At 47.7% G+C, this 10966-nt stretch overlaps 1 protein-coding gene across 1 annotated transcript in view; it reads right to left on the minus strand.

Moving 5' to 3' along the window:
- Positions 1-10754, minus strand: part of TENM4 (teneurin transmembrane protein 4) — a 750531-nt gene extending 739777 nt beyond the window's left edge. The window contains exon 1 of the mRNA XM_058185522.1: positions 10551-10754. The gene's annotated coding sequence lies outside the window, so the exon portion shown is untranslated. The remainder of the gene's footprint in view (positions 1-10550) is intronic.
- Between the last annotated feature and the right edge of the window lie 212 nt (positions 10755-10966).

The raw sequence follows: 10966 nt of genomic DNA on the forward strand, positions 1-10966 counted from the left end.
CACCTTCAACAGGTGGCGCCACTTGCTTGATCTTGTTCAAGCTTTGACGCAAAACAGAACCAGGTAGCTGGATGGAAAGATAGCTGTGGACGTAGTCTAGACCAGGGGTCACCAACCTTTCGGATCTCAGGGACCACTAAATTTATAATTTTAAATCCCGTGGACCGCTAATATGATCTGCCTAACGATCGGCTGGGCGGGCGTGGCTAGGTGGTCATGTGACTGGGTGGGCGTGGCCAACTCGATGTCACTCATGTCAAGGGGCGCCTCGCCGGCCTCTACTCGCCCCTCCCCTTCCAGCCCCTCCTTGCCTGCCCGCTCGGGCTCCTTAGGGCCCCAACGGGAAGCAGTTGCTGGAGCTAAGCAGCCACCACGAGAAAGAGTTGGCAAAACAGCTGGCTCAGCTCAAATTGGATTGAGCAAGGAGGAGGCTCAGTAGAAGCACCTCACTGAGGACTACGAGCATTGGCTTTCCAAACAGAGGGAAGACCTGCGGGAGTGCAAGGCCAGGTACCGGCACCTGGCGGCTCAGTGGACTGAGATGGTCGGCCAGTTCCAGGCATGATAAAGTCCCACTGGAAAAAGGCCCTCTGGTTCTTCATCACTAGCAGCACTTCCCTCCAGCCTTCGTCCAAAGCCCCACACCAGGAGGCTGAAGCAGCCCCTGAGTCAGTATTTCTGCCCCCCTCCGACCTACACAAAAAGACCCCAAAGGGGGAGACTCTCTGCAGCAACACAAACGTTCATTGCACGTATCCAGCCCAGGGGCTGTAGTTTGAGGACCCCCTGATTTAGTGCAATCTTAAAAAATGCAAATATTTCTTTCTGGGGACCACCAAAATTTTCTCACGGACCACCAGTTGGTGACCGCTGGTTTAGACTGTAAATTTTTTTAAAAAAAAACTAAAATGAAATCCTGGCTGAAGACAAAAGACAAACCACGCTCATATCATGACCAAGAAATTTGGATGCTTACGTCCATGAATTGACCAGGAATCAAGAGTGCCTCAAGTCTGTTTTTACTTTCTCATAGCTGAACTTTAGATCTTTGTTATTGATTATAGTCAACCCAGATAAAAACATTTTCTAGGGAACTTTATTACAGCAGTCCCCAACCCTGTGGTGAAATTCTCTGCAGATCGCCACTGGTTCGCTGCCCGTGCATGCGTGGTGTGCGCCAAAAGAGATATTGGATTTCCTGCTTTCTAGCGAATATCAACCACGCTGTTGGGGCTCCAGCCCCCACTTCCCCCGGGCCTGGCCCCCTGCCAGAGAATGACTCAGAGAGTGAGGGGGAACGGCCGTCAGGGCTACCCTCCCCAGGGCCGGCCTCTCTGGCTCAGCTCCAGGAGCCAGAGCCAGGCCAGGTGGAGGAGGTGACAAGGCCTCTGTCTCCTGTATCTCCCCCCGCCCAGGAAACGCTTCCAGACCCAGCTGCGGATAACCAGTCCTGATTAGATCCCAGGTTTCGTGGACAAGAGAAGCGGGAACAACAAAAAAGGGGGTGGGGCAGGCCTAGAGAGTACTGAGTCATGGAGCCACACCCCACAGGGTATAAAAGCAGGAAGTGTTGCTCTACTACTTTGTGACGGACAAACAAACTGACTGGAGAAAACTTGAGCTGAACTATTTGACTGGGCATTTGGCCTGAATTGCTGTTTGTTCCTGACTTCCTGATTGCTCCAGAAACGAGCTTTGGTGACGCCAGCATCTGGGAAGATAAAGGAAACCTTGGCAGACGATCGCTGTTTTGCTGCCAGAGCTGATAGCTGCCATGGACTACATTGCTGACTATTTGAGTCAGTTCACGTGTCTCCCGGACTGAGGTGGGGGGGGACAGAACACACGCGGAACAGCTGATCATCGGAAATATTGGTTTGGATGAACGGGTAGCTTTTTTAAACTACCGGCTCGCCCGAACTGGTAGCTTTTTAACTACCAGTTCAATCAAACCGGTAGCTTTTTTTTTACTACCTGTTTGCCTGAACCAGTAGTTTTTATCACTACCGGTTTTGCCCGAACCGGCATGAACTGGTCGCATTTTCACCTCTACCGCAACCCCTAGGCCACAGCCCAACGTTGGGCTGCAACCTGTTTAGAACCAGGCCGTGGAAGCAGTCGGTGAGCTTCTGTGTGCATGCCCACCCATGCAAAGGTGAATTTGTGAAAGCAGCACACACGCACACAAAACCATCTCCTCTCCCCCCACCCCCACCTCTGTCGGTCCACCGAGCTGGAAAGGTTGGAGACCTTTCCACTATAATGACCCAGTTCAGACATGACAGTGACCTACAGCTGTGTGGACCTGCTGCTGTGTCCAGACACAACAACCCCAGTAGAAATGCAACAATCACATGGTGCTTTAAATATGATGTGTGGAGCTAGTCTATGGTCATCTAGTCTTTGACTTACAACCATCTGAGGTTACAACAGTACTAAAACAGTACCTGACTTCTGACTGGTCCTCGCATTTACGAGCAACGCAGCATCCTCATGATCATGTGACAAAAAATTTGGGTGCTTGGCCGCCAGAATATATTTACAATGGTTGCAACATCCAACTGCCATTGGATCACAGATCCACAGCGTTGGAAGGGACTTTGTAGGTCATCTAGTCCAACCCCCCCTGGCCAAACAGACCCTACACCACTTTTGATAGATGGCAGTCCAGTTTCTTCTTGAAAGCTTCCAGTGATGAAGCTCCCAAAACTTCCAAAGGTAGCTTCCGTTCCATTGGTTGATTGTTCTCACTGTCAGAAAATTTCTCCAGATTTCAAAACTGATCTCTCCTTGATCAGTTTCCATCCATTATTCCTTGTCTGGCCTTCAGGTGCTTTGGCAAATAGCTTGTCCCCTTCCTCTCTGGGGCAGCCCTGGTTATAAAATTGGCTGCAAGTCAGTTAACAACCGCTTTGCTTAGCAACTTAGCAACATAAGCAGTGTGCAGCTGCTGCCAAAAAAGCCAACACAGTTCTGGGCTGCATAAACAGAGGAATAGAATCAAGATCATGTGAAGTGTTAATACCACTTTATAATGCCTTGGTAAGGCCACACTTGGAATATTGCATTCAGTTTTGGTCGCCACAACGTAAAAAAGATGTTGAGACTCTAGAAAGAGTGCAGAGAAGAGCAACAAAGATGACTAGGGGATTGGAGGCTAAAACATAAGAAGAACGGTTGCAGGAACTCGGTATGCCTAGTTTAATGAAAAGAAGGACTAGGGGAGACATGATAGCAGTGTTCCAATATCTCAGGAGTTGCCACAAAGAAGAGGGAGTCAAACTATTCTCCAAAGCACCTGAGGGTAGAACAAGAAGCAATGGGTGGAAACTAATCAAGGAGAGAAGCAACTTAGAACTAAGGAGAAATTTCCTGACAGTTAGAACAATCAATCAGTGGAACAACTTGCCTGCAGAAGTTGTGAATGCTCCAACACTGGAAGTTTTTAAGAAAATGTTGGATAACCATTTGTCTGAAATGATGTAGGGTTTCCTGCCTGGGAAGGGGGTTGGACTAGAAGACCTCCAAGGTCCTTTCCAACTCTGTTGTTATTATTATTATTATAACTAAAAAGTTAGTCCCAGTTGTGGTTGTAAGTCAGAGACTACTAGGCTCCAATTGTATAGAACATCGACGGTCAAAGTTATTCTAGTGGCCAAGACTACAATGACACCAATGATAGCAATGGATGGTTATAGGCTTGGACAGACCTGGGGAAAAGGTTATAATAGACTTGAAAGGGGCCTTGGAGGTTTCTAGTCCAACCCTTTGCTTAAGCAGGAGACCCTATAACATTCTGGACAATCTCTTCTTAAAAACGTCCAGTATTGGAGCATCCACAACTTCTGGTGGCAAGTCATTCCACTGATTAATTGTTGTCACTGTCTTCTCTCCTTGATTAGTTTCCACCTGTTGCTTCTTCTCTTGCCCTCAGATGCTTTAGAATAGCACTTCCCAACTTTTCGGCACCAAGGACCAGTTTTGTGGGAGACAATTTTTCCATAGACTGCGGGAGGGGAGTGTGCAACCTAGATCCCACATATGCACAGTTTTGCTCACCAGCTTCTCGCCTTCAGCTGTTTGGCCTGGTTCCTCACAGGTCGTTGACCGGTACCGGTTCACAGCCCAGGGATTGGGTACCCCAGCTTTAGAAAATATTCTGTCCCCTCTTCTCTGTGACATCCCCTCAAATATTGGAAGACTGCTATCATGGAAGGCAAAACCATTTCCTCCAACCGCCTTCTGTTCAAACACGTGGGGTTTAAACATTTCTAGCCCCCGCTGAGGTAAATCTGCAGATGGTACTAAGCTGGCAGGAATAGCCAACACCCTAGAACAGCGGTCACCAAATGGTGGTCCACGAGAAAATTCTGGTGGTCCCCAGAAAAATTATTTGCATTTTTTATATTGCACTAAATCAGGGGTCCTGAAACTCTACGGCCCCTGGGACGGATACGTGCAATGAACGTTTGTGTTGCTGCAGAGAGTCTTCCCCTTTGGGGTCTCTTTGTGTAGGTCGGAGGGGTGCAGAAATACTGACTCAGGGGCTGCTTCAGCCTCCTGGTGGGGGGCTTTGGGCAAAGGCTGGAGGGAAGTGCCGCTGGTGGCGAAGAGCCGGAGGGCCTCATTCCAGTGGGACTGCATCATGGCCTGGAACTGGCTGACCATCTCAGCCCACTGAGCCACCAGGCGCCGGTACCTGGCCTTGCACTCCCGCAGGTCTTCCCTCTGCTTGGAAAGCCTACAGTATGCTCCTAGTTCTCAGTGAGGTGCTTCTGCTGAGCCTCCTCCTCGGTCAGATTCAATTTGAACTGAGCCAGCTGTTTTGCCAACTCTTTCTCATGGTGGCTGCTTAGCTCTGACAACTGCTTCCTTTGGGGCCCTAAGGAGCCCAGGCAGGCAGGGGAGGAGTGGGTAGGAGGGGAGGGGTGAGTAGTGGCCGATGAGGTGCCCCTCGACGTGAGTGACATCAAATTGGTCATGGCCACCCAGTCACATGACTAGCCACACCCACCCAGCCAGTCATTAAGCAGATCATATTTAGTGGTCCGCGGGATTTAAAATTATGAATTTAGTGGTCCCTGAGGTCCGAAAGGTTGGGGACCCCTGCCCTAGAAGATAGGCTCAAGATCCAGATGGATCTTGACAGACTTGAACCCTGGGCCCTACCTAACAAAACGAAATTCAAGGTGGAGAAAAGTAAAGTCCTACACTTAGGCAAGAAAAACCAAAAGTACACATATAGACTGGGTGAAACCAGGCTTAATAGCAGTAACTGTGAGAGAGATCTCGGAGTCTTAGTGGACAACCAGCTAAATATGAGCCAGCAGTGTGCAGCAGCAGCCAAAAAAGCCAACACAATCCTAATTTGCATTAACAGAGGGATACAATCAAGATCAAGGGAGGTAACTAATAGCACTCTGTAAAGCCTTAGTAAGACCACACCTAGAGTGTAGAAAGAGTGGAGAGAAGATTAATCAGGATGATTACGGGACTGCAGGCTAAAACCAGCGGTTCTGGAGAACCAGTAGCGGAAATTTTGAGTAGTTCAGAGAACCGGCAAATGCCACCTCTGGCTGGCCCCAGTGAGAAGGGAATGGAGATTATGCAATTTACTTCTCCCAGGAGTGGGGAGGGAATGGGGATTTTGCAGTATCCTTCCCCTGGAGTGGGGTGGAAATGGAGATTTTGCAGTATCCTTCCCCTGCTACGCCCACCAAGCCACGCCAACCAAGCCACACCACGCCCACCAAGCCACGCACACAGAACCGGTACTAACAAAAATTGAATTTCACCACTGGCTAAAACATATGAAGAACGGTTACAGGAACTGTGCATGGCTAGTCTAGTGAAGAGAAGGACCAGGGGAGACAGGATAGCTGTCTTCCAATATTTGAAGGGCTGCCCCAGAGAGGAGGGGATTCAACCTGTTTTCCAAAGCACCCGAAGGCCAGACAAGGAATAAAGGATGGAAACTGAACAAGGAGAGATTCAACCTGGAAATAAGGAGAAATTTTCTGACCGTGACAACAATCAACCCATGGACCAGAAGTTGCCTTCGGAAGTTGTGGGAGCTTCATCCCTGGAGGCTTTCAAGAAGAGCCTGGACTGCCCTCTGTCAGAAATTAGAATTAGAATTTTATTTTATTGGCCAAGTGTGATTGGACACACAAGGAATTTGTCTTGGTGCTTATGCTCTCAATGTACATAAAAGAAAAGATACGTTCATCAAGGTACAACATTTACAACACAATTGATGGGCAATATGGTATAGGGTATAGGGTCTCCTGCTTGGGCAAGAGGTTGGACTAGATGGCCTACAAGGTCCCTTCCAAATCTGTTAATCTGTAAAATCTGTCAGAAATGGTGTAGATGGCCTACAAGGTCCCTTCCAACTCTTTTAATCTGTAAACTTTGTAAGATCTGTCAGAAAAGGTGTAGGGTTTCCTGCTTGGGCAGGGGGTTCGACTAGATGGCCTACATGGTCCCTTCCAACCCTGTTTAATCTGCACCTGTAAATTCCCTAATGACCATTATGTCAGCCACCATTTAACTAACCCCCATTTACAGCTCCATATATTTCTCTGGACAATTCCAGTTACATCCTTACGACTTAATCCTTACTCCATTGTTTCGCAAAGTGAACAAAACTGGGTCTCACAGTTCCTGGCAGCTGAGAGCAAGGGGAGGAGAGGAAAAAGAAAAAAAGAAAAGAAAGGAAATTGCATTTATTTTGGTTTAAAAGTAGGGGGTGAGCTCCGGGGACAAAGGAAGGCATACTTATGTGGCCCGCTTGAAAGGAGACACAAAAGTAGCAGCGTTTTCACAGAAATCTCGGCGCACATCGACAGCACGGCGGTCGTCTTAGTCACTGCTCCACGGGGGAGGAAAAAAAACCTCAGATCCCAATTATTTTCTCAGAACCGGAGGGGAAAAACCCCAAAACTCTGCCCTCTTTCCTTCAGCTCTCCTGCCTCAACTCCCAGCCTCCTTCAAGAAAAAGAGAGAAATTTCCCATTCTGAGCATTCCATTAAAATACCTCCGTCTGAGTTCCGCCACACTTATTATCAACCTGTTGTTCTACACAAGGGTGTGTTTCCTGCAGCTGTTGCCTTGACTCTGCTTATATGGCTTTCTAGCAGGATTAGCCCTTATCGTCCGTGTCGTGACATTCAATTCACTTCGTCCTTTGCTTTGATAGCCCTTCCAACGGCAGCAGGACGGTGATGGAAACCGCTTCCGAATAAATATAAATATATCTTTTTTTAAAAAAAAAATTTTTTAAAGGGTTTCCAAGGAGTGATTGATCACTCAAGATTCCACAGAACACCCCTTATACATATCTTTCCCCCTCCCTCATCTTTCCCAAAATGCTAACTGGGGTTTTTATCCTTTCTAGGAGAGCACAGTACACAGATTTAGGAATTTGCTCCTTCGGTGAAAACAAACGTATTTTTTTTTGTCCACTTCTACAGCAAAGGACTTTCTACCCTGGATTTCAGGAGCTGCAAAGGAGGCAAAACCTGATCAATTCCTCTTTTTTTTTTGGGTTGCTCTCGGTGATTTTTCCTATTGCAGCCATACTTACAGGAAAGCAAAACCCACCCACAGCCTTGTTGTGCAAGAAGAGATATAATATAATATAACAATATTTGATCTACCAGCCAGCAATGGATCGACCCTTTCTCAGTGAAAGATTCAACGTTCAACTACTAGAATTCTCCCTCATGAGCTTTCTGGACCCAAAAAAACAACAACAACACCTCCTGCCATCTCCAGCAGATGCTTGTAGCCTGCTGGCCAAACTGGTTTCTAATCACACACTGGATTTGCTACAGCAGCAACAGAAAAATCTCCAAGTCTTCAGATATCCAGAAATGATCTTGGCAACCTACAAGGGATAAGGCATCTAAAAACCCAACCTGGGAGATCTCAGCATGCCAAACCAGTTAAAAAGTAGGTAACCCAGAAAAGAAACGAAGTCTATATATATGAAATATATATATATATGTATATTTAAAGGAGGAATATCTTTAGCTTCATTATAGATCTGGGCTGCAAAACTCCCGATCTTCACTAGGTGGTAGCAAAGTGGGGGGGAAAGAGAGAGAGATAGATGGCATCTCTTTGCTGCCAGCTAAGGTCATCAAGAGTTTTGCAGCCCCGATGTCATAGCTTCCCAATCTCCCCCCCAACTTTGCATCATGTTGCACATTGTAGAGAAATAAAAACAGTTTTTCTCTTGTGTTCCATCTTTTCTTTGAGTTCGGCATGCAGAAGAAAGTGTCTTTCCTAGAACTGCCTGGTGTTTTTTTTTTTAAAAAAATATTATTAAAAATAGCAAAAAAGGCTATAGGCTACGAAGAACGGGGGGGAGGGGAATAAAACCCACCTCTCAGGAAAACGTGTTTCGGCTCCAGGAAAAGCCACCCAAACAAATTCAGAATCTTCATATAGCTTCAGGATGGAAGCGATAGAGTCACCTATGGATGGTGTTCCTTTTTAAGATTTCTGGACAGGTTTAATGCAAGCTATGTCTCCCGGCTTTATTTGGCATGTATGTTTGCATTTAAGATAAGGGAGAACGGCTTGGCCCAACAGCAGAGACCACCCACCCACTCTCTTGGAAGGGAGTTACAGTTAAGGGCTTGGCAAGCCGGCTTGCATTTTATTTGATTGCACAACAGCACTTTTTATTATTATTTTTGGGAACACAGTTTTGCCGTGTGTGTGTGTGTGTGTGTGTGTGTGTGTGTGTGTGTGTGTGTGTGTGAGAGAGAGAGAGAGAGAGAGAGAGAGTGGTTCCACTTCAACTGTGTCCAGGCTAGCAAGGGAAGGGTATTGTTTCAGATTTCAATGAACTGAACTAAACTGGTTCAAAAATCAGGTTTTCTAGTAATCCAAGAAAAGGCTTTGCAGCATTCTCCAAAATTTTGTTGGAGAAATCTAGTTTGCAGTCCTAGAAGAATTCAATACCATTCCGGTGTCTCCAGCCTGGAGTGAACTGTAGTCAATTGTTTTAGAACATGCTTATTTTATTCCCCTGGTCTGAAACACAAAGGACACTCAAGCAGAAGACAGGTCCAATTCTCCTGAATGAGATCTAGCCACAGTTCTCTTTCTCTCTCTCTCTCTCTCTTTAACTCTTTCACTCTATCTTTGGTGAAAGTACCAGGCAAACTTTTCCAAGTTTGGGATCCCAGATCCTGGGCAGAATTCAAAAAGAAGGAACAACTTCAGTTCATCCTATAATAAGCACCTCCTAAGAAAACCTCAGCTTTGGATCCATTTAGATTTGAAATCTCAGCATTACACAACCTTAAAACTTTTGTTTGTCCTGAACAAAACCAACCATCCTCTCTATAAAATAAGGCAGGGGAAGGAAAAAAAAGAAAAAAGTTCCACCTAATTTGACTTTGAGGCTGGGCCAAAACCCCACTCTTAAAACAAAGACAGACCACCCCTTTATAGATCGACTGCCCCCCCACACACACACATATACACCAAGGCTTGGCCCTCCAAAGGTGATCCACCAGGTTCCAGCTCCAACAGAGTTTCAACACCCCCTTGATCCAGAAGTCAACAAGATTCACGAATAGAAAGACCATAAAAAGGCAAAAGGCAGGCAGACCAGAGTGTGAGAGGGGGAAGAAACAGGATTGGGTGGGGTGGGGGGGTATCTTAAGGTCCCTAGGGTCGATCTGCAAGAACTTAGGGGATCTGTTACTTGGAGAGAAGATCCCTGAACACTCCACCTTGCAGTCGATTCCTCCTCAGCCAGAATCAATCAATCAATCATCAACATCTAGGAATCGACTCCCCCGCATCTTTTAGAGAGAAAGATGCTTGCAAGCAAGCAACCGGTCCTTCCCACCCCCCACCCCCCGCGTTCCAGAGATCCAGCAGATCGCCTCGCCCTCCTCCTGCCGGCAAAGAACCAGCCCCTGCGTCGGAATCCTTTTTGGAAAAACTGCACGGATGGCGCCAGTTAAAAGATGAGAAAGGAGGAGAAAAGGAGGAGGCCGGTCGGTCGGTCTCTCTCTCTCTCTCTCTCTTACACACACACACACAAGCATATATGAATGGAGGGGAGGGGTCCTGAAGGAAAGATCCAAGCCGTTTGCAGAAGGTCGGGAAGGATCGGCTCCCAGCTCCCAGCCCCCTCCCCCCCTCTCTCCCCCCCCCTCCCCCCAAAGAGCCGATGCACATATATATGTGGCTGCATATCCACGCGTGTGTGTGTATGTATGTATATGTGTATGTGTATTCTCCCCCGGTTTTAAAAAAAAAAAAACCCGATCACACACACAACCCACTGTATTGCAGTATAAACCGATCGCGGGAGGGGAAAGAGAGAGAGAGAGGAGGAGGAGGAGCGGGAGATCGCGAGAGATCTGGGCTGATCTCTTTAAATCGGAAAGGGAGGGTGGGGGGGAAGGGAGCTTTCGAGGTAGAGAGGTGTGGGGGGGAGAAAGGAGGAAGGATGGAGAGCGCATTGCAAAGACAGCCCCCCCCCACTCCCTCCCTCCCTCCCTAAAAAGCCCCTTACCAGCTTTACTGCGGCGATCGCGATCCTCCTGGCCCAGGGCGGGCGGTGGGTAGGTGGCTTGCTGGCTGGCTGGCTGGGTGGGATGGGCGAACGCCGTAAGGGTCCGGAGGGCTGGCCAGCTGCCCCGTCCGTCCGTCCGTCCGTCCCCAAAGTGGTCGTTGAGGCGGAGGGCAAAGGCGAGGAAGGAGAATCGTGGAGTGGAGGGGGGGGATATATATCTATATCTCTATATATCTATAAGAGACCCCTTAAAACGCGTGCTTCCTCCGATCACAAAAAGCAGGCGGGGGACAGAATCCGGGCGCCGTCTTCCTTCCCCCACCCTCTCCATCCCCGATTGCCAGACCCCCAAAAAATTAATAAAAAAAAATTCCAAATCAAAAGAAGACCCCCAACGATCGAGCCCCTTTTTTCTC

The sequence above is a fragment of the Ahaetulla prasina genome, chromosome 5, assembly GCF_028640845.1.
Source record: "Ahaetulla prasina isolate Xishuangbanna chromosome 5, ASM2864084v1, whole genome shotgun sequence".
NCBI lineage: Eukaryota > Metazoa > Chordata > Lepidosauria > Squamata > Colubridae > Ahaetulla > Ahaetulla prasina.